We start from the raw sequence: 27812 nt of genomic DNA, 5'->3' as shown, positions 1-27812 counted from the left end.
TTGACATGTTTCGCCTGTTGTTTCACTACACATTTGAAATTAAGCTTTGAAATAAAGATAAATATGAAGATGAAGAAATAAATGATAACGATGAAGTCAAAAAAAAAAGAAGGCAAAAGTGAAGATAAAGACGAAAATGGAGACAATGACAGATACATAAGAATTAGGGTAACTAAAAGGGTAAGAACATTTCTTGAATTTATGAAGTGAAACTTCTTTTTAGCGGCAGTTGGTTGGTTAGGAGTAAATTGCCAAATTCAAGGGGAATAATGCACATGGAAATAGTTCTCAGCGGTTTAGCGGTTTGAGAATAAAAACAAAAACAAAGATGTCTAGAGGTACAGGCAAAAACGAAGATCAAAGTAAATTTAAACACTTTAAGGTAAAGGTGAAGAGGAATATGCAAAAATAAAGATAAATATCAAGAAAAGGATGAGGATGAAGATCGATATTGTTATAGATATAAAACTCGATATCGATACTATTATTATCGATATTTTTATCGATACTGTTATTGATTAAATAACCGCTATTGTAGTCGATATAATAATCGATAATGTTATCGATACAATAATGGATATTGTTATCGGTATAATAATCGATTAAATAATTGATTTTGTTATCGATTTAGTCATTTATATTGTTAACGATATGTACAATAATCGATACTGATGATTGTTATATTTATCGATAAATTAATCGATTTTACAATCGTTGTATCTTTCTATATGTTTATGGATATTGTTATCGGTATTTTTATCGACACAGTTATCAACAGGGTTATCGATACACTAATCGGAACATGGAATGTGATCACATTACATGACATATTACATCACATAATATGATATTACATCACACGATATCACGTGACATGACATTATATAATATGACATCACATTATATGGCATGACATCACATGACTTGACATCACATGATATGACATCGTATGACATGACATGGCATTACATGACGTGGCATCATATGATATGACATCATATGATATGACATCATATGACATGACATCAGAGGATATGACAACACATGACATGACATCCTATCACATCACATAAAATCGCGTCACATCTTATCACGTCATCGCACCTCATCTCATCCACGTGAATAGAAAAATAAAAGGATATAAGCAAAGATGTGAAAGATAAAAACAAAGATGAATACCAAGGTAAAATTACCCATTTCAAAACCAAAAACACCGTTGGAAAGGTAATTTTCTGTAGATGAGGAGAGTTTATATAGTTTCGAAATTGGTTGATTCGGGGAATTGGTGAAAATCGTCGTTTAAAAATTTCCATATTTGTGCATGGTTGTTTTTGCAACCTGTTAAATTTAAGCTGTTTCGCATTTTGTTTTACTTCGTATATGAAATTAAACTTTGAAATAAAGATAAATATGAATACGAAGAAACAAGTGTTAACGATGAGGACAAAAAAAGGCAAAAGTGAAGATAAAGACGAAAATTGAGATAAAGGCGAAATGGAGACAATGAGAAATACATAAGAATTAGGTTAACAGAGTTGAAATTTTCGGATAGGAATCGAAATAAAATCAGCCATAAAGGTTACTGAAATTTATCGAATCATCGAAGTTTAAAATTATCGAAATTTATCCATGCTTATTAAATTATCGCAACGTATTGAATTATTCAAACCGATCAATGTTTACTGAGTTGTCGAAACTTAGTTGTCCAAATTTACGGTTAGTTATCGAGCTATAAAAACGTGTGGGATTAACGAAATTTGTCAAGTTATCGATATTTATTGAATTATCATCATTTATAGACTTAACGAAATTTATCGAGGTGTCGTAATGCATGGAGTTCTTTCAACTTAAAGAGTTATCGATAATTATTGATCTACTGAAATTTGTTGGTTCAACGAAGCGAAGTTTATGGAATTTTCAAAATATATCGATTTATCGAAACTTCAATGTTATATAAGCTTATCGATCTATCACTGCTTATCGAATTTAATCGTCTTAACAGAGTGTAACGTTTTATCAAAATGTTTAGATAGTTTTCGAAAAATGTGGAGATGTCATAAGTAAAAATTTATAAAGGTATCCAAAGTTTTGAATCCCATCGAACTATCGATATGTATCAAATCATTGAAATTTATCGATAAACTTGAATGTATCGGGTCAATTCCAAGTCCTACCGAAGTCCTCCAAAGACCTTCTCAGATAAAAAAAAAAAAATTAGTTACGTTTTAGCAGAAGATTTTCCGGTTAGTTAATTTGTACCGTATAAGTTTTGCTACGTGTTAAGTTAGAAAACCTCTCCAAGGCTTCTAAAACTAGAAAAACTGTCGAATTTCGACAGTAACTGGCACTCTAGTATACATAAAATGTAGAGAGAGTTGAGAAAACATGGCCTGCGCGTGTGAAATGGGCAGCTCTACTGTACGTACCTAAGCGGAACGTTACCGTATTCAATGTATTAAGAAACAAGTAAGAAAGTCTAAGTTCGGGCGGAGCCGAACATTAAATACCCGGCGCAAGTATTAAATATATGTTTTTTCACCTTTCCGAAAGCTGCCGCTAGATGATACACCCCGATTTTGAGATAATTAGCGTCCTAAAATTTCAAAATATTGCAGTTTCAAGCATTTCTGAAATTTACCGTTATATGAAAAGCGGCCGTAATTTTAGTTCGATTTCAATAATTTTCAACGTTTTGCTTTTATGTGGCAAGCACAATAAAAATACCGAGTTTGGTACAATTTGGTAGAACGGTTAGCGAGATACATATGTGATCATAAGTGGGCGGTGCCACGCCCATTTTCCAAAATTTTTTCATAAACGTATTTCTTGGTAAAGAATTGTTGCAAGCATCAATTTTGCATAAATTGGCTTTAATATTTACTGATTTATCGAAGATTTTGTATTTCTTTAAATTACCGTTATATGGGATGTGGGCGTGGTTATTGTCCGGCCATTTGATATGGTGTACCAAGGCCAACAACTGTGCCAAGTTTGGAAGAAATTGGTGCAGCGGTTACCAAGTTATACACATGTAACCATAAGTGGGCGTGGCTACGCCTATTTTCCAAAAATTTATAATATTCTTATTTTTCGTCTGAAAATTATTGTAAATGTCAATTTTGAGTGAATTATCTTTAGTAGTTACTAAAATATCGCAGTTTTCGTATTTCTGGAAATTACCGTTATATGGGAAGTGGGCGTGGTTACAGTCCGATTTCGCCCATTTTCAATACCAACCTACCTTGGATTAACGGAAACCTACATACCAAATTTCGTTAAGATATCTCAATTTTTGCTCGAGTTATCGTGTACACGGACGGACGGACAGACATAGCTTAATCGATTTCTCTATTCATTCTGAGCATTTATGTATACATTTGTCTATATCTATCTCGATTCGTTTTGGCTGTTACAAACAACCGTTATGTGAACAAAATTAATATACCCTTGTGCACAAGTGCGCTCGGGTATAAAAATTTAGAACTAGAGGCAGAACATACGGTAAGCAAGAGTACCCTCTTTGTGAAAAACTTTTTTGGCAGCATGCACTTTAGCATCTTCCAAAAGTCGGAATGGCCGAGTGAGCACTGGCATGCCGTTCGATAGTGGGATACTCGGGCAGCGGAAGTTTTTTTAATTAAATTTCCTTTTAATTTACAGATTTTGTTGCTTTAAAAGGATTTCTTATTTAATGTTTAGAAACTTATTTTAGGTTTTCTGCCTTTTAAAGTTTTTTTCTTTTTTAAAAAAAAAGGAGAAGGTTATCAATTCGGCGGATTTTTTTTTTGATGTATGTTACCGCATAACTTTGGACCACGTTAACCGATTTCTATAAAGTGGTACCTCAAAGGCAGTTCCATACTAATTTGGTTTAGATCCGACCATTGGATCTTGAAGAAATGAACGAAAATCTTAAATATTTATGTGGGAATTGAAGTCGGTTTTGTTTTTTGCTTAAAAATTACTTGTTTCACTAAACCTTTTAATTTTTTGATTTTATTGTTTTAAAAAGAAATATTTATACATATAATTTTTTAATCTTTTCTTTTTTTAATCTTAATTTTTTCATTTAATTTAATTTTCTTTTAATCAATAGGAACTTATTTTGCTTATTTAATTTCCTCTATATTTTTAGATTTTGTTTTTTAAATTTTCCAAATTTCATTTAATGTTTAGGAACTTATTCAAGGTTTTCTTCCTTTTTTGAATTTATTTCTTTTTCAATTAAATTTTCTTTTAATTTCTAGATTTTATTGTTTTAAAAAGGAAAATATATATCTATAAATCTTTTTTTTTATTTAATTTAATTTTCTTTTAGTTTATAGAAACTTAATTTCCTTATTAAATTTTTTTTTGATTTTAGGATTTTGTTCTTTAAAAAAAATTATTCCATTTAATTTGTGGGGTTTCTACCCTTTTTATTTAATCTTTGCCATTTTTAATTTAGTTTTCTTTTAATTTTTATATTTTTTGTTAAAAAAAATCTTTAATTTTTAGAAACATTTTATTGTTTTCTTTTTAACTTTAATATTCGTTTAATTTTTATTTTTTTTTGGCTTTTTTTAAATTCATTAAATTCGTAGAATCCAATTACTTTTTTTATATTTCTTTTTTTTTTAATTGGATTTTCTTTTAATTTTTAGTTTTTATTAATTTAAAAAGAATATTAATTTTCTTATTAAATTTGATTTTCAAAAAATAATTGTTGAAAGGCAAACAGAATAATGATAAGGCATCCGCGTTAGCAGATCTTTCAATTAGTCTTTCAAAAAGCAGAAAAGAGCTTTCAAAATAGTCCGCAGAAAATACTTTGGTGAATTGAAAGACTTTTGCCAGAATAGCCCTGTAAAAGTGATGAGTGCATTTTCTAAATTAAGTAAAAAACGAAAGTGACTTTAAATTTCATTCGTGCAGCGCATAAACTGACGCATATAGAAACTAAAAACCAAAGCGCGAAAAACCAAATTGTATACCGCAAAGCCACAATATTGCGCTCGTCAGCACAAAGGGTCCCCGCGGTGGTTGGCGGATTTTTGAGCGAGAAAGCACTTTACACAATTGAAGCATAATGAAGTGGCAAAAAAAAGTCGATTTGGAAAGTAAATGAAACCCAATTAAATTCAAATTAAAATGCGATTAATTTAAACTTTTTCCAGCGGACACTTGTTAGCGGTTGGATGAAGAGCTGCTTGACTTGCGATAATAGAACAGAAACAGGTGCACCACTAAGTTGTTGGGGTCTGTGATTGTGGATTGGGAAAAGGCTTTTCTCTTAATTTAAATCCTGCTGCGAAGAAATAAAGTGATTAAGTAAAGGAAAAATTTTGCTGGAATTCTTAAGAGTATTAAAGCTCAAATGTAAGAAAATAAAGCAGATGAGGAAAGGAATTAAATTTATTAAAAGGGGATTAGTAAATTTAGCTACGACAGTAAATATAGTAGCGCTCAGTAGAGTTTTAAGCCTTCGTAAAAAAAAATTTTACATAAAAAAGTGAAGTCCCAAAAAGCACATCTTGCCTCCGGTTAAATACAGTTCGAAAGCCGATGAGCGAAAGCAACAAAAGCTAAATACGGCAAAAGTAAGAATCTTTTTATGAAGCTATAAGCATCGTAAATGGGTCTATCGTCAGCTACAGTTAGTTGTATAAAGGACACTAAGACCTTATAAAATTACATTTCATGCCATATATTTGTATACAATCAGTGACAAAGCTTTAAGAGTAACTAAAAGCTTCAGCTTTCCCTTATCCACTTCCTCGCACACGTACTCTTTTCATTAGTTCTAGAGTTCCTGGAAAGAAAAAAAAGGTCAGCAAAATTACGCAGAAAAAAAAACATTTATTCAAAAAAATGGAAAAAGTTTAAAAAACATAACAAGTAATTTTTAGCAAAAAGCAAAACCTACTTCAATTCTCATACACAAATTCAAGAGTACCGTTAATTCCTTCATGATCCAATGATCAGATCTAAGCCAAATGGAATGGAACCACCTCTGAGGCACCGCCCTTCCATAAAAAAGAGTATAGAAATCGGTTAACGTGGTCAAAAGTTATGCGGTAACAAACATAAACAAATAAAAAATAAATAATGCAGTGAATTTCACACCTCGGTTAAAAATTCAACTGCTATTAGTAGATTTTCAATAGTTCTAAAAAAAAATCTGAAAAATTCCGCAAAAAAAAAAGATTTTTTCAAAAAAGTCGAAAATTTTAATGTTAAAAATAAAAATTAAACTGTTCTGAGTAGCTTTTCAATAGTTCTAGAGTTCCTAAAAATGAAAAAAAAGTTCTGCAAAATTACGGCATAAAAACATTTTGAAAAAAGTCAAAAGGCTTTAAAGTTTGAAAATACTGAACAAAAATTCTGCATAATTACGCCAAAAGAAACTTTTTTCTAAAAGAACGAAAATATTAATATCTGACACAAAATAAAAACTAAACTGTTTTGACTCGCTATTCAATAATTCTGGAGTTCCTGAAGAAGAAAAAAATTCTAGAAAATTTGTTAAAAAAAAATTCAAAAAAGTTTAATATTTGAGAAAAAATTAACTGTTCTGACTTCTAGAGTTCCTGAAAAAGAAACAAAAGGTCTGCAAAATTCCGCAAAAAAACATTTTTTCAAAAAAGACCAAAAAGTTAATGTTTGAAAAAAATATATATATAAAAATTAAACTGTTCCGAGCAGCATTCCAATAGTTATAGATTTCCTAAAAAGGAAAAAAATTTGCAAAATTACGCCGACTTTTTTTTTAAATGTACATAAATGTTTTGCACACATAATTGTGAAAGTAAATACATCACCCAAAGTAGAAGAAAGAAGAGAAAACAAGTTACGAGAAAAATGTCAATAAAACAATATGACTGTCAAAGTGTGACAGCGAAAGGGTAGAGGTTATGACAAATGGTAAATTCCAGCTAGAACTTGCCAGCATGTAAATTAGTCTTGCGATAAGTTGGTGTATGTACATACATACGTACATACGTACATATCTATGGGTGCTAAAATTGTTCTACAAAAAGCCAGCACTAAACTTCACCTATTGACTGTGGTAGTAGACAATTATGCGGAGTGAGGAAAACACAAGAATTTTCTACGGTTGTAGTGCAAAATAAATATCGAAAAGTTTGCATATGCCTATGTACATAAATAAATTCATACATATACATGTATACAACATGATTCCGTATCACTCATGCTTATTAGTATTTTTGTCTATGCCAGCTGGTGTGTGCGTTTATATACCATAAATACATTCCCATGCTCTCCCACAATGCAATTACCAAAATGAACTTATTGCATGGCCTCATTGACCGCAGTAATTTGCTGATTTTCGCATTGACCGTGAGGCCAAAAATGGCATTGAGAATGTCACAAGACCACTAAGAGGCCATGCGGACGTTTATGGTTTATATGCCAACCATAAATGCATTCATTCAATGCATTCTCAGCCGGCAATCAGCCAGTCAGCCAACTACTTTGCATTTTTTCAATTTATTTATTTACAATATTTATTTATTTATTTTTGCTTACTTACTTTAGCGTTTACTTAGTTTTCAATTAAAAACTTAGTGGTTTTCTGGTATTCATGCGAATAGTAGAAAAAACCAGCGAACCATTACGCAATTTATTTTTCAACACTTCCTCATTCATGTTGAAATATTTTGTTAACCCTTTGTAAAACAATTATCAATGAAATTTTTGGGTAGCGTATGTAGAAAGGCGCTTAAGACATTCGTCCATTTTTTTTTTGCGTGTATATTTATATATCAATATATCAATATTAATTTCGATAACAGTAACTATAGTATCATCACAGTCTTTCGAAAGACAGAAGTTTATCGTAAAACAATTGTCAATTCGGGCAACTAGTTTTCTCTTAGCTCTTTACTGTCTTTCGAAAGACTAGTTGAAAGATTTGCGTACGTGGAGTTCTTAACGTTATACTGCTCGCCTTTTAGCAATAAGGTTTCTGAAGATTAAATAAATAAAAGAAAAATAAATTTAAAAATAATAATAAATAATAAAATAAATTGAAAATAAATAAAAATATTTTTAAAAATTAAATAAAGTTAAAAAGGTTTTCCGGTTTAAAACAATAAAATTTAAAAATCAAAAAACTAAATTAGTAAAGTAAAAAAGAAAAAAATAGTCAAGAAAAGGCGAGAATAGTACCTACAAATCAGATGAAATTAAAAAACCACTTATTTTTAAAACAAAATCTAAAAATTAAAAGAAAATTTTATTAAAAATAAATAAATAAATAAGATCCTAAAACTTAAATGACATAAATAATATATTTAACTTTTAGCAATAAAATCAGAAACCGAAGTGAAAACTAAATAAAAAAATCAAATAAAAAAAATATTAATAAATTAAATTAAAAAATTGATTAAAATAAAAAATCCATTTTTTTCTTTTTAAAACAATGAGTGGTGAATGAGAGAGTTTTTTTCTAAAACTTTTGTTCTACATAGAATAACAAAAATATTTCGAGCTATCTTGCCATCTCTCTTACATTTGTCTTGTATGCTGTTGTAGCCTTATAAATTTACATTAATGTATGTATGTACGTATAATTTTTAGCATAGCTGATATCTAAATTTCATTACCTCAAGACGAATTGTCTCACATTTATAGTCGCTATCATTTTACGAACAAACTTAGGCACACAAATATTAATTTTCTATTTTCATTTTCCTTAATTGCATTTTTGCCAATGCAGAACAGTAAACAAAGTGGAAAAGCAATTTCACTTGGCTAGTAATTTATTGTAAACTGCAGTAAACATCTTAAGTGAGCACGGAAAGAATTCGTGACCGCATTCCTCTGCCCATTGTTGTTTAAATTAAAAATTAAAATTAGATATTTTAATATTGATTTAATAACATTGAGATGTTTGTATGTAGCCACTGTAAGGGATTAAATAGGCTGTCTTCACTATGCTTTACTTCTATATCCTACAACTTAATTGTCAAACTTATAAAACAAAGCATTTCCCAATAGCTGTCACCATAGGCAAGCAACGGCAAGCCAGCCTCCAAATGTAAGTCAGTTATAAAAGGACGATTTGATAATTTTAGATTTTTACGGATGTTCAAATTTTTTACCCCGCGAAAATTATCAAATTTTTAGTGCGCAATGCATGTTCGATGTTATTACACATATAGGGGGGATCTCCCGTTTTACATCACCTTTGAATAGGGTGGCCAGATGCGCTGATTTAATCAGTACATGTGCTGAATTTTTTCTATTGTACTGATTTTTAAGAGCCCGAAATCAGTACGCAAAATGTACTGATTTTTTGAGTTTGTACTGATTTTTACATTTAATAAATACTTTTGTAAATTGGTGTAATTGACATTTACTTGAGGTTTACATGTTCAAAACAATGGTTTTTGACAACTCATACGTGTGAGCAGATTGAAAGCATTAATTAAACTTGAACCATTATTAAAAAGGTGTCGGCTTGCAATCACGATTTGCAGGTTTTACAGCTGGTTTTGCCATAAATAAATCTTCTGAAAGGTGGTGGTGAGTTAATCATATATTAAGTACACTGAGAAGATGACAATAAGAGATTATCTTTTGATTATAATTAAACATCCACTGAGAAATCGGCTGTCAGTATTTCAAACTTAAGACGACTACTGCTACGGTGCAATGTAAGTTCTAAAAATTTGGAAAAGGTGCAAACTACCGACTCTTGGATATGATATATGTAGCTTTACTTTGATTTTTGATGTTCGACCACCTGTAATTTTACTTGCACATACACATTTAACACTAGCCGTGTTTTATTTGCTCAGAAATTTAAGCTATTAGCTTATTTTGTATGGAGGACTTACCCAACATAATTATGATGGCTTATGAAAAGCTATCTTGGCTTGTATATTGAACAAGAGGCATTGCCATTCAGCATCAGAAATTTTCTCCTTCAGCCAATCAGAAAGAGGCAAAGACTTACTTTGACACTATTTGCAGTCAAACAACTGTCAAAATTAGGCTAACATAGGAAATAAGCTAATTTCGTTTTATTTGGCCAAGATTTAGCTATTTGCTTGTGATGGTTGAATAAAATATGCCTACTATTAAATTTCATTCATACTCGAAAATTCGTTTAGCGATAATTCGGTAATATACCTTTTAGTCAACATTTTAATGTGAATGTTGTATTTAATAAGCACACCAACTAAATATGTTTTAAATTTGTAGCTTAAATTATGCAAACAGATTCTGACTCGAGCTCGTCTTCTACTGAAACTGAATAGGCTACAATTTTTTTTTTAATTTTCTCAATTTTTATAAGTTTTCTAGAAAGTTTGAGACTTCAACTCACATGTCTTTTGTTATAGAATTAATTATATTTTTATAAAAAATTTAAATTAAGTAAGGAAAGGAAAAATTTTCAAACCCTGTCAATACATTTTACTACTATTCTCCTGAGCACAACTGTACATACATACGTAATAACTTTGACTTGTTTTAACGTAATGAATTTTTATATTGATAATACTATATGTATTTAAAAGTCTATTAGTTATTTTTTGTTAAATTAATGCGCTGTTATTTGGTTGTTATATTGTTAATAATAAAAAATACGCTTAAAAATGAGCTGATTATTATGGCTTTGTACTGATTTTTGATCTCAACTGTACTGATTATGTCACTATAATATCTGGCTATCCTACCTTTGAATGTCAGATGATTTTTACAGACGCTTTCTCATGACAGAAGTAAACTCGGAGATTTCCTATTCCCTACCGAGCGGCGATCGCCATTAGAAAAAAACTTGTTTCGACGGTCGATCAGACCAAAAATCGAGCCTGGACCCAACCTACTGCTCGTACACATACAAATCTAACCACTCTGCTACGGCAGCCACGAGTTGAGACAATTGCTTCTTAATGCGTTTCAAAGACACTGAAAACTTGTATTCCTTTGAGATATCTACGTAAGGGCGTTAGGAAACTCAAAAAGTTAGAGTGGTAGACAGAGTGGCAGCCGCTTATTAACCAATCCTGTATAAAGAACCTCATACTTTTAGTCAGAGGCATAAGTGCACATTGCTTGAATAAGGGAATATAGTAGACCGAAATACATAGATCGCCTAGGCATCAGTATATAATATTCAGAATCGGTCCTTTATCTTCATCTTGACAACTAATGAAGGGAGAACTTGTGGATAAACGCTTTCTGCGCCCCTTTTTTGCAAGAGTGAAGTTCTCTGACTGAATTAACTTAGCCTCAAGTCTCGTTCTATGCTTCCATTGGACTTCTATCATATTGACCTAGATACGCCAGATACTCAGTCCTCATTAATCCCAAATCAATGGCGATGGGTAGATGTTTCCCTCGAAGGTTTGCGTATCTGAGCTGTAGTCGCATGCCTGTTTACGTAGTTTCAGTCAGAAGCGAGCTCGTATTTTTTGCCACGAAAATCTGTCTCTCTTTACTTGTTTTTATCCATGTAGGAAGCCAGGTTCAGAAGCCAATGACACTAAAGGCAGCTATAAATAGATTTTATGGCTGGCATCGGTCTTCCCTGCAAAGTATAGGGATGAAGTTCACGTCCCTACATTCGACCAAAGCCAAGTAAGAGCAGCAATAATGCATCTAAGAAACAAAAAAGCCCATGGAATAGGTAGGTACCAGCCTTTAAGCAGACTTTGTATCGTTTGATGCAGGACCGCAGATTAGAATCTCAGTGCCTGTGCCAGTGTCCGCACTGCGTATATGGTATATTTTTTAAATTTAAATGAAATTAAAAAGTTTTTTGTTTCCTTTTAAAACAATAAAACTTTTAAATTAAATTAGAAAAAGAAAAATGCAAAATCAAATAAATACTTAAATATTAAATTAAATAAAAAAAATTATTTTTACAACAAAATCCAAAAATGTATAGAAAATTAAATTGAAAACGGAAAATTAAAATTAAAATAAAAATGAAAGTGTAAAATAAAATCCCAAAAATTATCAGAGAAACAAATTAAATAAAAAATATATATAACCGGTTTCTAAATATTTAATTAATTTAAAGAAATATTTTTATCTTTTAAACAATAAAATCTAAAAGTTCAAAAAAAATTTAACCAAAAAAGAAAAAATAGTAATTTAATAGAGAAAAAATAAAATAAGTTCCTAAAAATTAAAAGAAAAAAAAATTCTTTTGTAACAATAACATCTTAAAGCTAAAAGGAAATTAAATTAAGATACAAAAAAAAAATTTAATTAAATAAGAAAAAATGCATAAAACAAGTTTTTAAAAATTAAATGAAATTAAAAAGTATATATCTAAAACAACAAAATTTTAAAATAAAAGAAAACTAAATTTAAAAAGGAAAAAAAAATTTTAATTAAAAAAGAACCGCTGCTCGAAACTGGCGAAAGGTTGTGGAGCCAAATAAGAAAAGAAGAACATTAATTAACAATTTTTCAGACCAATCATTATTATTTCAAAACCACATCATTAGCTAAACATTCGGTATACAGATCTAACCTTCTGCTCTTAAATGAACACTGTATACTCCAAATCTATGAATTTGATCTCTTGCCTGTTTGTTTTTGCAAATTTTCACGCATTTCACACATGTACATGTATTTATACGTACTTCTTTCTCAGCGACTTAATTATTTTTAGTTCACAGCTGCTCTATTTTTAGCTTCACCACCGGTTAGTGACCTAGGGCGCCACACGTGGCCGTCAGCGCGCAAAACTGGTTTATTACACACGAACATCCCCAAGCTCATGCAAACCAACAATTCGCTTCACTCACTTCTAGCTGACTTTCGACACGTTCCCAGCCGCTCCACAGTGCGATATTTCAACAATCTAGGTGGGCAAACTTACTTAAAAAAATATGTCCTGAACTTTGCATTTTTTTACATATACATATGTATTAGACTGCTTTTTTGCGACTATTGTTTTTTTCACTCTTACCTCGAAATTTTGTGGAAAACACCTGAAAATTTGAACCAAGCCCAAGGCGTGCAAAGATTTCCCATATAAAATACACGTAAACTTTGAGTTTTTTTCTTCAAAAGTCTACAGCTCAGAGGCATTTTATGGTATAATCTTGGTCGATAATGGGTTTTCTTCAGAGCTGAATGCTCTACAAAAGTGTTCATTCCGGTGTAATCTTATCTTCCACCATCGAGGTAGTACGGGTCACTAAACCCAATTTTTTCATGAAATTCTCGTTTTTTGCCCATATCTCGAAAACAATAAGAGCTATAGAAAAAATACAAATGACAAATTTTTAGGAAATTCCATTTCCTACAATAAAGTTTGAAATTGAGGTTGTGTGGAACTTTCATGGACTGTTAAGCTTAATTGAAGAAATTGTTCAACTCAAAGTCCAATATCTCAAGAAATGTCGATTCAAGATATATAAAATAAATCGCATAGTCATGAAGAAACATTGCGGCTATTGGAAAAAGTGGCGTGGCACCTCCCATACAAATCAATTTCCACACTGCATATCTCTGAAAGTGTTCATGGTAGAGTACTGGAACTTGGTATATACAAAATATATAAAATCAATCCCATGGTCATGAAGAAACATTAGGGCTATTGGAAAAAGCGGCATGTCATCTCCCATACAAACCAAATTTTTCACACTGCATATCTCCGGAAGAGTTCATGGTGATATATGGTGATGGTATGGAGATATGTATATGAAATCGATCCCATACTCTTAGAGAAAATTCTGGCTATTACGTACCTTTGTATTCATATACACTTTTGCTAGGTTATTTAAGACGGCAATGGAAATATGTCTTCTGGCAACCACCAAACCGTAATATTAGAAGAAAAATGCGTCACTGAAAATCGTGAACGCGAACTGTTGTTTAAAATGTTGGACCAAAATATTTCAATACAAAAAATTTAATTTTGGGCGGCACGAAGTTCGCCGGGTCTGCTAGTTATACCATAGACTTTTGTACTCTGTCTTATTTTCAATAAAAGCTAATATTCCAACTTTTTGCTTCCAAGTTCTAGCCTAATAAGGGCAATTGACTGCATGGACAACTTTCAAGGACCGAAAGTAACATATCTTGTCACTGGGCTAGGTTCTGAATATATCCTAGCAACATCAATTTTGTTTATAAATGTAAAAAAGATCAATTCATTATTTTTGTTAAAAATTATATTGCATTATCGTAAGAAAAAGTATTTACATATAGGCATATCGTGGGTTACGGACTCGACTTTCGCACGCGTAACTAAACTTAAAATAGGAGCGTAACAGAAAGATCGTATGTATAGCACAAGTGTTACAAGGCACTGGGAAGCTGCTATATTCAAGCAAAATTTTTGGAAGTATAAACAGTTACGTTCAAAGATGCAAGCAAATAAAAAACGGTACGAGCGCGACAAAAATGGAAGTTTTTCGGGATATGCCCATATGTGAAATGTTTTATGAGAAAAATAACATTTTTACGGAGAAAAAACTTTCTTAATATTTTCCTTTATTACTTTCATACCATATTTATTTAAGATAAATAAAAAGCCCATTTGGTAATAGAAAATATTGTTTTTTTAATTAAGAAAATCCTTTTGTAACATTTCTAGCATAACTTTTGCAATAGGTGCATTCTTTTGCAACCGAGCTATAAAAGAACACTCGGTAAAGTAACGAAATACATGCAAAGCGACAACACAAACTCGGCTATTTATCCGAGTTCAGCCAGATCGGTTAAAAAATACGCGACCTGAAGCGTAGTGTTGTTAAGTGGAAAACTGCTCTGTTGTGAATTGTTGATGTAAAGTGTTAAGCAAAATTTTTTTTTATTTATTCACATAATTAATATTTTAAATTATTTAAAATTATTCATTTGCATTGGTTTTTATATATGAAACACTTAAACTAATCACATATTTCTTGCCGTTCTTTTTCGGCTCGTTTACAAAAAAATGATACCTTCATGAAAGAAGCATAACAAATGGATTGTTCAGCCTTAAAAAAAAGTAAATATACTACTTTTGTATAAAAAAAAATAAAAAAATAAAAAATAAAAAATAGAAAAAATTGTACCACAGCGCCACCAGCGTAGCTTTTAGGTAAAAATAAACATCAAAAATTAATTCCCCGACCCAAAAAACAGTTGAATACCATAAATTTCCAGAATAATTCCATTATTTTATCGAATTTTACACAATTTTTCCTGTCAACAACTTTAAATATTTACTCATAAACTGATTCAGATTTAAAGGCTAAAAATCCTTTTGGGATTTGGTTGTGGGAGCTATAAGCTTTCATTTACTTTTGATTTCATCAAATATGTATAATCGTGTTGCACTGTGTAACCAGTATGATAAAACGGATTGTATATATTGGAAATCAGCATCATAAATGTACACCAAAAATATTCACAAATATTTTTATTTCCATCTGGCCTGTTCTACAGGGCACACTGTGCGCCCATTGCAAATATTCATATAAATCTGAACGCTAACAAAAGCGTGTGTCTAGCAGACTGTCAATTTTTTAAGTACGCGCTTAGTTAGAGTACGTCTGTCTGTCTGTCTGTCTGTCTGTATGCGGTTGCTTGTTGTGAACTGCATAATTCGAAAAGCTATGAACCTACCTGTGCATATGTACCTTTTGTGAGTATTTAATTACTTTTTAATGAGTCGTCACGTACAGACATATGTATGTATTTGAGTGCATGTATGTACATATGTACGAGTATGTATTTGTATTTGAATTAAAGCTCGAAAACGTTGCACGCTTAAGAACTGAAATTTGCAATTACAACAACGCTGGCTGGTAGAAATGTATTTAGGTACAAGTCGTTAAAAAAAGTAAACCAATAAAAATAATTATGCAAATTCTATTTGAATGGCAGGCTAATATGTGCCATTGTAATTAAGTTCAAAAACAGTAACAATTGTTTGTTGAAGTTCACTGAACTATTTTTAAACAACCTAAATGGCGTGCGAAAAGTAACACGTGACTGTTTTGCTAATGCCTTAATACAATTTTTATCACTTATCCGATGCATTGTTGTCTTTTTTCGCGCAGCGTAACAACGAGATTTGTAAATTTCATCTGACGACAAAACATTTAAACTGCAGTCCATTGGGGAATATCCATAACGCGCTCATTGGTTACGACCTTAGATTTGTTCCTCATTAAATATGTATGTACGTAGGCTATGCTAAGCCCCAGCAAATATTTGGAGTCATAAATGCGTCATTAAGGAGTCATAATTCGGAGCCTTTATGCGTCTTTATGAGTCCAATTTTCTATTGACTCAAGCATGATGTCTATTTACAAGGCTATCAACCTTAAGTGGCCTCCCCAACTTTATGCTCAAGTACTCCTTTTGGGCTGCAAACTCCGGGCAGGCTATAAATCAATGTTCAGCGTATTACGTGTCCTGTACGGAAGGTGCAGTACGGGTCATCTTCGTGCGTAAATCTGTCGAAGTGTGCTTTAAAACAGCCATGACCGGTTAGTATTTGGCTAAGATGGAAATCAATCTCTCCATGTCTCCTGTAAAGCGGTCTTGCGACAATTTCGCCTCACCTTTTCCTACAGGTGCTTATCCGTAGTTGCAACTATGCAACTATATCTCTTGTCGCTATGTACAATAGGAAAGAGATTTGCAATTGTTAACGCTGCCTCCTCTGACGTTGTTCGAAAGGTGGCTCACACTCTTAAAGCGCATAGTCGGATCTAGCTTTCCGAGCGAAATATATCCTCTTCAATGCTGTTAAATGTGAGCCTAGTATCGAAAAGGATGCCGTCGAGCTTATTTCGTTGCCGGAAGCACTGGTTTTGGCCACTCCTCGCAACTTCCTACTACCGACCAATACTGCCTCAGTCTTCTGGTGTGACAGCTCTAGGCCTGCTTCTGCCAGCCAATCGTGTACCCGAAGGATTGCAGAGTTTGCATCCGTTTTTAAATCTTGCATATGTTTGGCTTCCGCTACCACTGGCTTCAAGCGCAGGACGCCGTCATACATGGCGTTTCAGAGTGTTGGTTCGAGAACGGATCCGTTTGGCACACCACCAGAGATACTATAATTTTTTACTCCGCCACATAGTGTGACCGAAATCCAAAAGTGCGGCCGAAATTCGATGCTTTAAAGAAATTATTCGCAATTTCGTACTAGTAGGCTTTCGGGATCGGTAATTACGAATCCGCTGTAAGATTTGCAAAATTAATTTGGTGGATCCAGGATGGCGTCTGGTAAATTTCGAGCTATTTAATTAGTTTTCTTAGAAAAATTTTGAGTATGCAGTTTTATAGCCCACTCAATTTAGTGCCATAAAGTGCAAATTTAAAATATCTATGACTTTCCGTTGATTTTTGAGTTTTTTTTTTGTTGACAGCGCCGGTAGTTTTCTTCCATACGAAGTATATTCGATGATTTTTTATATGAAGAAAATGAGCAACACCTACATACAACAAAAATTAATTCCAAAAATCAATCGTAAGTTCCAGCTACAAAACTGTGTACTCAAAATCTTTACTTAAATTTTTTATTATAAATCGCTCAAGTTTGTAAATTTTTAAATTTGACGAACCTGTTTATTCAAATTATTGTCGACAAAAAATGCAACCATGTGCCGCATTCATATGTTTTTTTCTAATTGCAAATTTTTGCCGCCAAAATCTTTTCCAGCTTGAATTTGCAACTTCTCCCCAAGAACTAGTCTTTCTACTTATGATTTATTTAAATAAAACATGTGAAATTTAGTTGAAACAGTTTAGCCGTTTTTAGCCGGTTTTTTTTGCCAATCTAACCGGTTGGCCCAGAAAGTTCTGGCAACACTGGCAGTGACCGTTGATTAAAGATTCGCTGAAGATGGTGGAAATGTTGAAAGTACATTTGTAAACTGAGATTCAGAATGGGTAAGTTTTGAAGCAGGGATCGAAAATAACCCTCTCCACTTTGAAAGTGTCCCAAAATAATTCTTACTATTTAAGAGAAAAAATAGCCCACAACAGAGAGAAGGTGATTTATTTTTAATGTGTGCTCTCACTCAGTGGGAAAGAGTTATTTGCATATAATTTCCGTTGCTGTTTTCTCGGACACTTATCCCTAGGAAAGAAAAAATAAGTGTTCGAGCGCGGTTACCCACAAACGTGTACGCAGGGTACCGTAGAAGTGCGTAGAAACATATAAAATTTGCTATTTTCTTTTAGCTCAAACTAACTCAAAATGTACTTGAATATAATAGCATCTATGCCAATAATTTAATACTCTAAATTTTAAAATAAAATGCCATATAAAAAATATCTTATTTACTTTCAGATATGGCTAACGCTTTTCTTCCACTTATATTTTTCTGTCTTTCAATAACCAAAAAGCGAAGCCACTTAAAAATAAAAGTCTCTGCCAAAGTGTCTTTGCGGAAGAAAAACTTTATTTAGTTGATAAATAACCCACAGCAGAAAACACAAAAGATCGTACACAGAGATTTGGCACGGTGAGAAGCACTCTTTGCTTGAGAGATTTGTGTTTGTGTCAGTGAGAAACACATTTATACTTCATACTCAGCAAATCGCTAGCTTAGAGTGAAAATTTGCCAAGTCCAGTTTTTCACATAGCAATCGAACTCGACAAAGTTGATGCACTTTTTTTTATTGTTTGGAACTTATAAAATTTTCTGTGACTATTTTGGGCATAGAATATTTGCGCGTCAAAATAAATAAAGCAAGTACTTCGGCCTCTTTGGAAACGCTGCATATATAACATTGTTCCTTTCTGCGTCAAATTGTGATTTTTTTTTTTAGAAAATAACAGAATTAGAAGCTTCACACTCTAAGCCAGCGAAATATTTTGCAAGACAACGAGAAGACAGTTTTTTTTTGTTTACTTATCGTTTAAGTTTTCCATTAAAACATACTCGTATTTTTAACACGTATAGCACCTTTCCGGTATAAAAACTGTAACATCCAGGAAACTTACATACATATGTATATGTTCGATAAAATATCTAATATACTTACTTACATACTTCCGCTAAATTAAAGCTGCGCGTGCGCAAATTAACCACACTTTTTCGAGATTAGCAATGAGCATACATATTTAGCTAGCAAAAATTGTGAATGACACGTACAATTGAGATTATGTAAGTTAAAATGTACAAACATGCACACCTAACGGATTTATAAGTGTCAGTATGTGTCATTTGTTTATTTAAAATTCGGGTGTTTTTTTTAATTTCAAACGCGAATATATAGTACATATGTATTTATGTGCACTTGAATTTCCTGCTTCTCTTGGTGACTACGAATTTCAGCATATACTACCTGCCAACAATAGCTGCTTAATTTTTGTTTATTTAATACCCACCCACTACAGTCCGTTGGCAAGTCTTTTGTTATGTGACTGATTAATAAGTAAATATTTCTTTGATTATGCCTGTGTATATATGTATGTACATGCATAAATATTTAAAGTACACTTTATAAGAGGTACTCGAAGTTATTTCATTTACTTTTTGTTTTTTTTTTTTTGGTAATTCAGTCAATTTTCAATTCTTGAAGGTAAACATTGAGCAACTTAAAGCGCGTAGCATAAAAAAGTGAAGTTTAAAAACAAGCGAATCGTAAGATTAAAAACCGGTGTCACTACATATGTCTAATTCAATAGCATTTGTCGTCAAATAAGTGAAAACACATAGTCAAATGAAACTAAAAAACGGTTTATCGAGTGATTGATTTTTCATCCGAGGTCGGATTTTTCAAGGGGTTCTCCCTCATGCTCAGACTACAGAGAATATTTCATAAGGTGTTTTGCATAAAAGTTATTGGTTGTCATGATGAAAGGATGTAATATAGCACTAAAAAGAAATTATATTCCGCAGTTCTCGAAATTTAATGTAAAATACACTCTAAAAAGTGCCTGCAAAACTACTCCTGAAAAGTGTTTATTTATCAACCAGAATCTGTGTAAATATACGCACAAGATGTTCAAGATATGACTTTGAATGTTTAAAATATATACAAAAATAAATACGTGAAATGTTTAGAAGTTACATTTTTTACTAATAATAAACTTTAAGTGCTCATATTTTTATGTAATTTTACTCTACACTACTACTCGACAAATTTGGTATGTAAAAGTAAACCGTTATTGTTTAATTTTATTACACGGTTAGTAAATTTGCACACATTAGGCGAGGAAATTGCTTGCCTCTCTTTATGCATATGCGTAAATTTAAACACAAATTTTTTAGACCAAATTTTAAAAGTTTCAAGTGCAAACTGTGAAATTGTGAACAATAAATGTTTACAATTCAACAAACAAATTTTAAATTTGTTCTACGCCACATACTTGATAAGTAAAAGTAAACAAGCAGTGTTGAATTTAATTAATACGGTAAATAAATTTGCATTCATTAAGAGAGGAAACTGGTTGGTTACCTATCCTAAAATGCACAAATTTAAACACAATTTTTTTTTTGAGTGTATTAATCAACGTTAATAACAGAGAAGCAGCAACAGAATAGATTTTGTTAATTTGTGGTAGAGAAAAACTTCTCTGGAAGTTCACCAACTTAAATTTTCTACAGACATCCCTCCAGAAGTCCAACAGCGAGAGCGCAGAGCGGCACAAAATTAACAACAACTTAGCAATTGCGAAATGTTATTTCTTTTTTGTGCACATTTATATCTAATAACAAGTTGGTAGCTATTTTAATAAGTCTTTCATTGAATTTTATTTGAAAAATTTATTTTTGATTTGTTAAACAAAATATTCGGTACTATATGTACATATTTTAGGAAACCGTTATTTTCATCAAAAATGCCGAAAATAAATAATTAATAAAGAAAAACTTACGAAGACTTTGTAACCCATTTTTCAGTCAACAATTAGTAAATTCTTCATTAAAAAAAAATTTGGATATGCCCAAAGCCAAACCAATAAAAATGTTTGTATACATGCATTTGTATGTATGTACATTAGGGTGGTCCAAAAATTCATGTTGAAAAGAAAAGTCGGAATTTTAATGCTCTCACCACTAGGATTGTTCTTTACCACAGTTTTTTTTTTAATCGAAAAATATTTAGAGGTCGCTCAAAATTTTCCATATATTTTATATACAAAATAAAACTTTTTTCTTGGAAATGGTATTGAATTCTTGAAATTGAATATTTTTCGATATGAAAACTCTGTTTCTCTTCAGGGGGCTCCCAATAATAATAATATTACATAGCTCTTTGTTGTGGGTCTCGTCAAAGCATTTTTTGGGGTCTTTAGGGGTCCTACAAAATAGTTGATAATAAAAAACGCTAAAAAAAAGAATAGATATTATTATTGGAAGTCTCCTTCAAGATTTTCAAAAATTCTATACCATTTTTACGAAAAGTTTTTTTCCATATAAAATACATGGAAAACTTTGAGCGCTTTGAAAGATTTTCTAATTTCCAAATAAAAAATAGGTGATATTTTATTTGATATAGAACAGCCCTAGAGGGTGAGAGTATTAAAATTTCGACTTTACTTTTTTGGACAGCACTAACGTATGTATATACATATACTGAGACGCTATAATAATTTCGCCATAATCTTATTTTCGCGTAGAATAAATTTAAGTGAAACTTTTACTTCAAACGGTTATTATAACACCTTATCGACATTTTTTTTTTCATTGCATACACATACAGACATATTTGTGTACATATGTATATCCAAAATAATCAAGGTATTTTACACTTTAATGAGATTTGGTACACGTGATCCCTCAAAAACATGTGTCGACTCTTCAACACAGATTATTATGACTAGTTTGTTGTTAAATATTTTCTTCATCTGCTATGTATTTATATATATCTCTTCCCATTTACCTTACCAAAGCAGATGTTGCATCACCAATAATAACAGCGTTGTCGAATATATATGAATTTTTTTAATCTCCACTTTACTTTTCTCAATTACTCCTACTTACACTTGCTCCGACAAAAGTTCCCCTATTGCATTAAATATATGTACTTCTTTTACATATTGTTTCTCTTTTGTTTCCTTGCCGTTTTGGTCATACCAAAAAAGTGGGACAATCCAATGCCTCAGAGTTGAAAAGCTTACATGGCCAAGAAAAAAAGGCGCGAAAAAGTACTTATTTAAGTGCGCATATGAGTGCATTTCAATAATTTTTACTATTGTCTGTCTTGTTCAACGTTTTTATTGTTTTCGTTAATACACGGCATTGTTATAATAATATTATTGAGTCAACAGGCGGCTGTCAACGAATTTCTAATTGAATTGTAATTTTGTAGCCTTTAAACAAAAATCATTTCTCTCAAAATCAGAATTTTATGAAATGCACGAAATTTTTGGGTTCCTTGTTAATATTTTAACTACTAACCAAACATAATTGAAGTTTAATAAGCTATCTTAACAAAAGTTCAATAAAAAGAAACTATTTTGTGCTAAACTTGTTCCTTTTTTAAACTAAAAATCAAAAGTATACATAAATTAAATTTAATGTTTTAGTTAAAACTTCCTAAATTTCGGGTTTGTTTTACTTTTATATAGCTTTCCTATCCAACTTTTTTGTTGACTAATTGTTAATAATTTCTATTGTATATTCATTTTATTGCAGAGTGCGTGAAAAATTACAACTACGAGTCACTGTGGGCCATAAAGGAATGAAAAGTACAAGTCATATGAGGTAAGTGTTTATTACTTAATTTGAGTTATTTTTTAATTCATAGCTGTTATTGAATGAAAAAGCTAACGGATTACGAATTGCTTTTTTCACTCTTGTGGCTGCTTCGAAGATAGTTAGGCTGCATTTACGTGAGGCGATTCAACATTGCACAACAAAAAACTCTGGTATAAATGGTGATTCGAAAACCGCTTGCCCCAAAGTAGACAGCAAGCCAAGTTTTTGCAGGTGATTATCGCCCGTCAAAAAATCACCTCATGAATGAATGCATCTTAAGAGAAAATGTTATTGAATTTGGTTTTAAGTCGATAGAGCCTGCGTTGCGGTAAAGCTGCGATGCGGGGGTTATAAATGGGCGTCCATAAATCACGTCACAGATATTTTTTTGCTGTTTTTGAAGATTTTAGATGACCCTTTCCATGAAGTAATTTTTTTAATAATCAGCAATTAAATCCACGATAAAAAAAAAACTCTCTGGATTGAGGAGGATGCTTAACCTATTTATTTTTTATTCTTTCGAAAGAAAAACTACTCAATTGGGAAAAAATATCAGGATTTTAAAGAATTTCGAGACAAGAGCCAATATATCTTTGCTGCGGAGACGCGTTTTCTTTCGAGAGCAGAGTTTATGGGTTAAGCTGAAGAATTCAATTTTCCATTTATTCATTAATTTCAATGTAAGTAAAATAAAGCACATATAGTCGTACGTATCGATCGATCGATGCAGCTTCGGTGAAAAGAAACGAAAACAAGGTCAGGTTCAGAAAGTCGCTTCCTTTTTGTTTGTTTCTGGAGCCAATTTAGAACCAATTCAGAAGAAGGGGTATGTTATTTTATATTAAAATTTTTGAAATTTTTTCTAAATACGCTTTTTAAAAATTTTTCCGATTTCATATTCCAAAAGTGTTTTAAAAATGAAAAGTTTTAAACAAGAAATAATCCCAATCAGCCTATTTTTCGCAAAGTTATAGACATTAAAAAAGAAAAATAGATATCTCGAAAACGGCTGGACAAAAAAATTAAAAGGAATCAATTAGCTCTATAGCATAAAAATTAAAAAAAAAAATCAGAGACGCAAAAGCCCTAATTGGGCTAAAAGGCCTAAGTAAAGTTTTCTTAAAACTCTTCCTTTGGGCACTTATACACATTTTAATATTTCACTTAACTTGTGTACAAAAAAAACTAAACTTAAATATTTTTAAATCTCTTCCGTCTGACAGTGTGATACATATTTCTATTAATTGACGAATTAAATAGAATTTGATTTTTTAAACACCCTCCTAAATAGAGTTAAGAAATAAATACATTTGCCACCCAGTTCGGTTGATACCCATATTTCAATAAACAAATTCTAAATGTTCTAACTGTAGATGTCTCAACACAAGTTCGATTGACACCCATGTTTAATATTGCATATAACATGTAGAACAAGTTAACCTAATTCGTATTTTGGTAACTGGTGGCAACTCTCTTCGAAATATTTTCAACTACTACCTTCCCAAATCTCTTTCGCTTGGACCCATATCTTGATACAGATTTCAGTTACTTCGAATTGAATGCCATTTTTTAAACAGCTGGCAGACAGGTAATAAATAAAGCTTTGTCAACACCTTGATTCCCGCATTGTAATTGTAATGGTGATTCCCGTATTGTAATATTAAATTTAACTGTTCCGATAATTTAAATTAAATTTTTTGAAAGGTGGCAACAGATTTCTTTGCCGCTTTTTGGAACCTTATCGCATATATTATCCAATCCCAATCTTTCAATAGCATCACAAAGGCCAAATTTTGAAAGGGTTCCCATCATAATCTATAAGAATCTTATTTTGTGAGATATAGTGAAAGCTCTTTAGGCATTTGTGAGGACTAAAGATCAAAATCCAGCATCTACGGATACCAAAGCAAAGTGAATTATGAGCTGCAACAGTTTTATATAGACAGCACCCTTTGGTGGACATTAAAAGGAAGTTCACTGACAAGCACTACCGAAAAAAAAGCGTAATCGGGGTTTAAATAACAGTCAAAGCTTGGCAATGAAAGGGACGATTGATTTCGGTCTTATAATTACCACAGCGGTACTCCGGGAAATGAGGAAGCGGGCGAGTATGCTGGAAAAGAAACTGATATAGAATTAGGAAAAGTGGTTAGGAATATTAAACCTCCCCATCAATTCCTCTCTTCAGAAGTTGAGGAAGTGACCAGGGCAGCCCTCAACAGCCGTTGGAATAATCTGTACACCTGCTTGGTATTGCGCTCAGTCTGGCCACGACTCGATGAGCGAAGAAAAGTTATGCTTCTCACAGGAATACCAACGGGATATATGGCCATTAGCCACATAGCGGCGAGGTTCTAAACCCCGCATAACGATTTCTCCGCACTCCGGAGAAAACGCCGCCAATTTCTGAGGGACTACTTCTTCGAGAGCCTGTCTAAGCCTGAGAAAGCAGTTTAAGCTTAGTAAACTTAAGATTAATGGAATAAGCTTATCCTCTCTGTCCATGGTGAAATCATATACGCTAATGTCCGTCAATTTAAATTGCAACCCCAATCAACACAGAATTATCTTTAATGTTATCCACGCAGTTTACACTCTGCTTCAGCAGCCACATAATTTATTTTAATTTAGTATATGTACTCGCAATGTAGTCGATCGGCTTCCTTCCTTTTTCGAAGCATTTAAAACTCAACGCGGCGTGTACCTATACCCAAACCAATGCAACAGCAGCATTTCAGTACCTCATACTGCTGCCATCAAAGCCCCTTACAGTTAGTTTTTGACTTTTCCAAGCTTTTATTGCGCTTTAACAGTGGAGGTTCAACGATTTCATTTCCTTAACACTTTCAGAGCAAAACGACTTAACACTTCGACCGAAATGTTTATAAGTAGCTGTTTTCAGTTTTCTATTTGGTAATTCGTTGAAGGAAAATCTTAATATGCACAGTATTTCTTCCCAGTTTCCATCTCCTCATGGCGCTATAAGTCAAATGCGGAAAAATAAACTGCAGTTGAAATTGCAAAGGTTAAGAAAACCATGAGTACATCATTAGTCATAATTTTTAGCGCTGCGGTTGTGCATTTGTGTTTGTTTTTTTAATACGGGTGTTTGATGCTGCTGAGAAATGTTTTTTTTTTTTAATGGCACAAATGTTATACCTTCTAGTTATTAAGAAAAATGTTCACAATTTTGTTTAGTCAGACAATTTAAGCTTGGTTAATACTGCTACCTTCAGACAATACACCATCCATTTTACTGATTTGACTTTGTAATGGGCTCAGGCATAAGTTTTGCGAGCAAAAATTCCGAAAAAAGGTGAAGCATAAATTGTCCAACTCATGTTGGTAAAGTCTGAAAGTAACTTTCATGTACTTGTATGTATGTGTTTATATATTACTTACCATACACGATTGAGAGAATACAAACGTTGCGCCCATCATGGTACCGCTATTCCTCTCTCAGTGAATTTGACAGAATTGTTGTTTGTATGACGTCACACTTGTGCAACTTATTTTCGTTTTCCTTGCAACATTTTTTCTTCTTCCATTCTTGCTCACGTTTTGGCATTTCTCTCTCGCAATTGCACCAGTGTGACGTCACACAAAAGTTATTCTCAAAAATCCTCTCTGATCGGCGCAATCTTGTATTCTATCATTCTTGCTTACCATAGTGTTCCCTAACCGTAAGCGTTAGCGACCTTTTCTCAAATTTTTTCGATATAAACTGATTGGTGCCTTCTGGCCAGTCGTAGACCTTAGGTTGTTCAAAGAAACGTATGTTCCCTCTAAAGAGTTCCTCGGGGGTATTGACAAAATACGAGCCGAGGTGTTTAAACTTTAGTCTAGCTAAATCCAAGCAGCTGAGTATAAAATGCTGAAATGATTCCACCTCGTCCTCGAAACAGCTGCAGTAGGGGTCCGTGACGATATTAATTCGCACTGCATGGGTTCACATGAAAGAATCGAGCGCAAGCGCTTAGACAGTAGCAGAAGACCCTTTGATCTTTGCGGTCAACCACCGGCCAAAAAGACTATGCAACTTCGCATTGTGGCGTTTTCACCCAATGCTTGCTGAGCCGACTCTAAGCGCATCTGTCCAGGAGAATTTGAGTGAAGAACACCCTATCTCAGCTGCCGATTCAAAAATGCCCTCTCTCAGCACATTTTCAATATATTTTCAATTTGAAAAAAAAATCTGAGATAGGGCTTTCTTCAACCAAACTCTGAGATATAGTGTTTTTTCATAAAATTCTGAAATGTGGCGTTTTTCAATCAAATTCTCAAGTGGGACGTGCTTGAAAAGTCTTCTGAGATATGGCGTTTTCGAACTGGCTGCCGAGATAGGTCGATCTTCCACTCAGGTGCCCATATAGTATATGTACATTAGAGCAGATCCAGAATTCCCTTAGATGCGTTCGTTTAGTCATGAAAACGTGCTCTTCGAAAAATTTTCAACCTCGAATAACGGATAAGACGTGCGTCAAGAGCCCGACATTTACATACGCTAATTCATTAAATTTTACATAAAAAAGGAGAAATGACTTATAAGTCAATGAATTTTTGCACGCTGATCTCAAATATAGATTTTCATATCTCGTCAGATTTTTATGAGCAGATGAACCTACCCGAGGGGAGTCTTGCTTTGGGGGCCAAAGTTTAAAAATAAGGCGCACCCTAATGTACATACTTACATTACCAAGAACACTTAAAGAAAGTGCAATTGTAATAGGACAACCGGTGGTAAAGCCTTTAGCACACATTACCCCTAGAAACGATAGCAGATTTTTGTTGAGAATTCGTATTCAAGTAATTTTCCTATTCGCATACAAACAAAATCAACATTCATATAAATTCCAACTTTTTAAGCTAAACATATATCCTCTCTTTACACCCGCAGACAGTCCCTGGCGCATTTAGCCCCAGTTGCTTGCTTGGTCATTCAGATTTCACTACGCAAGCTCACTAACCTTTATGCTCCAGCGCGTCGGGTGTAATTAAAAGTTCTAAAATTGAAATCAAATTTGCATTAAAGCGTTCACTACTCTTTCTCTTCCTTACTTTTACGTAGGAACTTGCTACTTTTTTCTTTAGCAATTTTTTCAACAGCACTTCAACAGTTTGCAAGTGGCCACAATCCGTTTGTTGCTACCATGATTCTCTATGTATTTTCACGCAAAAAATTAC

General features: G+C 32.6%; 1 protein-coding gene across 1 annotated transcript in view; it reads left to right on the top strand.

Annotated features, from left to right (window-relative positions):
- The window catches only part of LOC118735739 (beta-1,4-glucuronyltransferase 1), a gene marked incomplete in the record, with an annotated part of 305895 nt that overhangs the window by 260293 nt on the left and 17790 nt on the right, over positions 1-27812 (top strand). Inside the window, 1 exon segment of the mRNA XM_036465678.1 lies at positions 22566-22634.

Source organism: Rhagoletis pomonella, unplaced genomic scaffold (assembly GCF_013731165.1).
Source record: "Rhagoletis pomonella isolate Grant_MI unplaced genomic scaffold, Rhpom_1.0 Rhpom_scaffold_00003, whole genome shotgun sequence".
Lineage (NCBI taxonomy): Eukaryota > Metazoa > Arthropoda > Insecta > Diptera > Tephritidae > Rhagoletis > Rhagoletis pomonella.
This window is presented reverse-complemented; position numbering and strand designations above follow the sequence as displayed.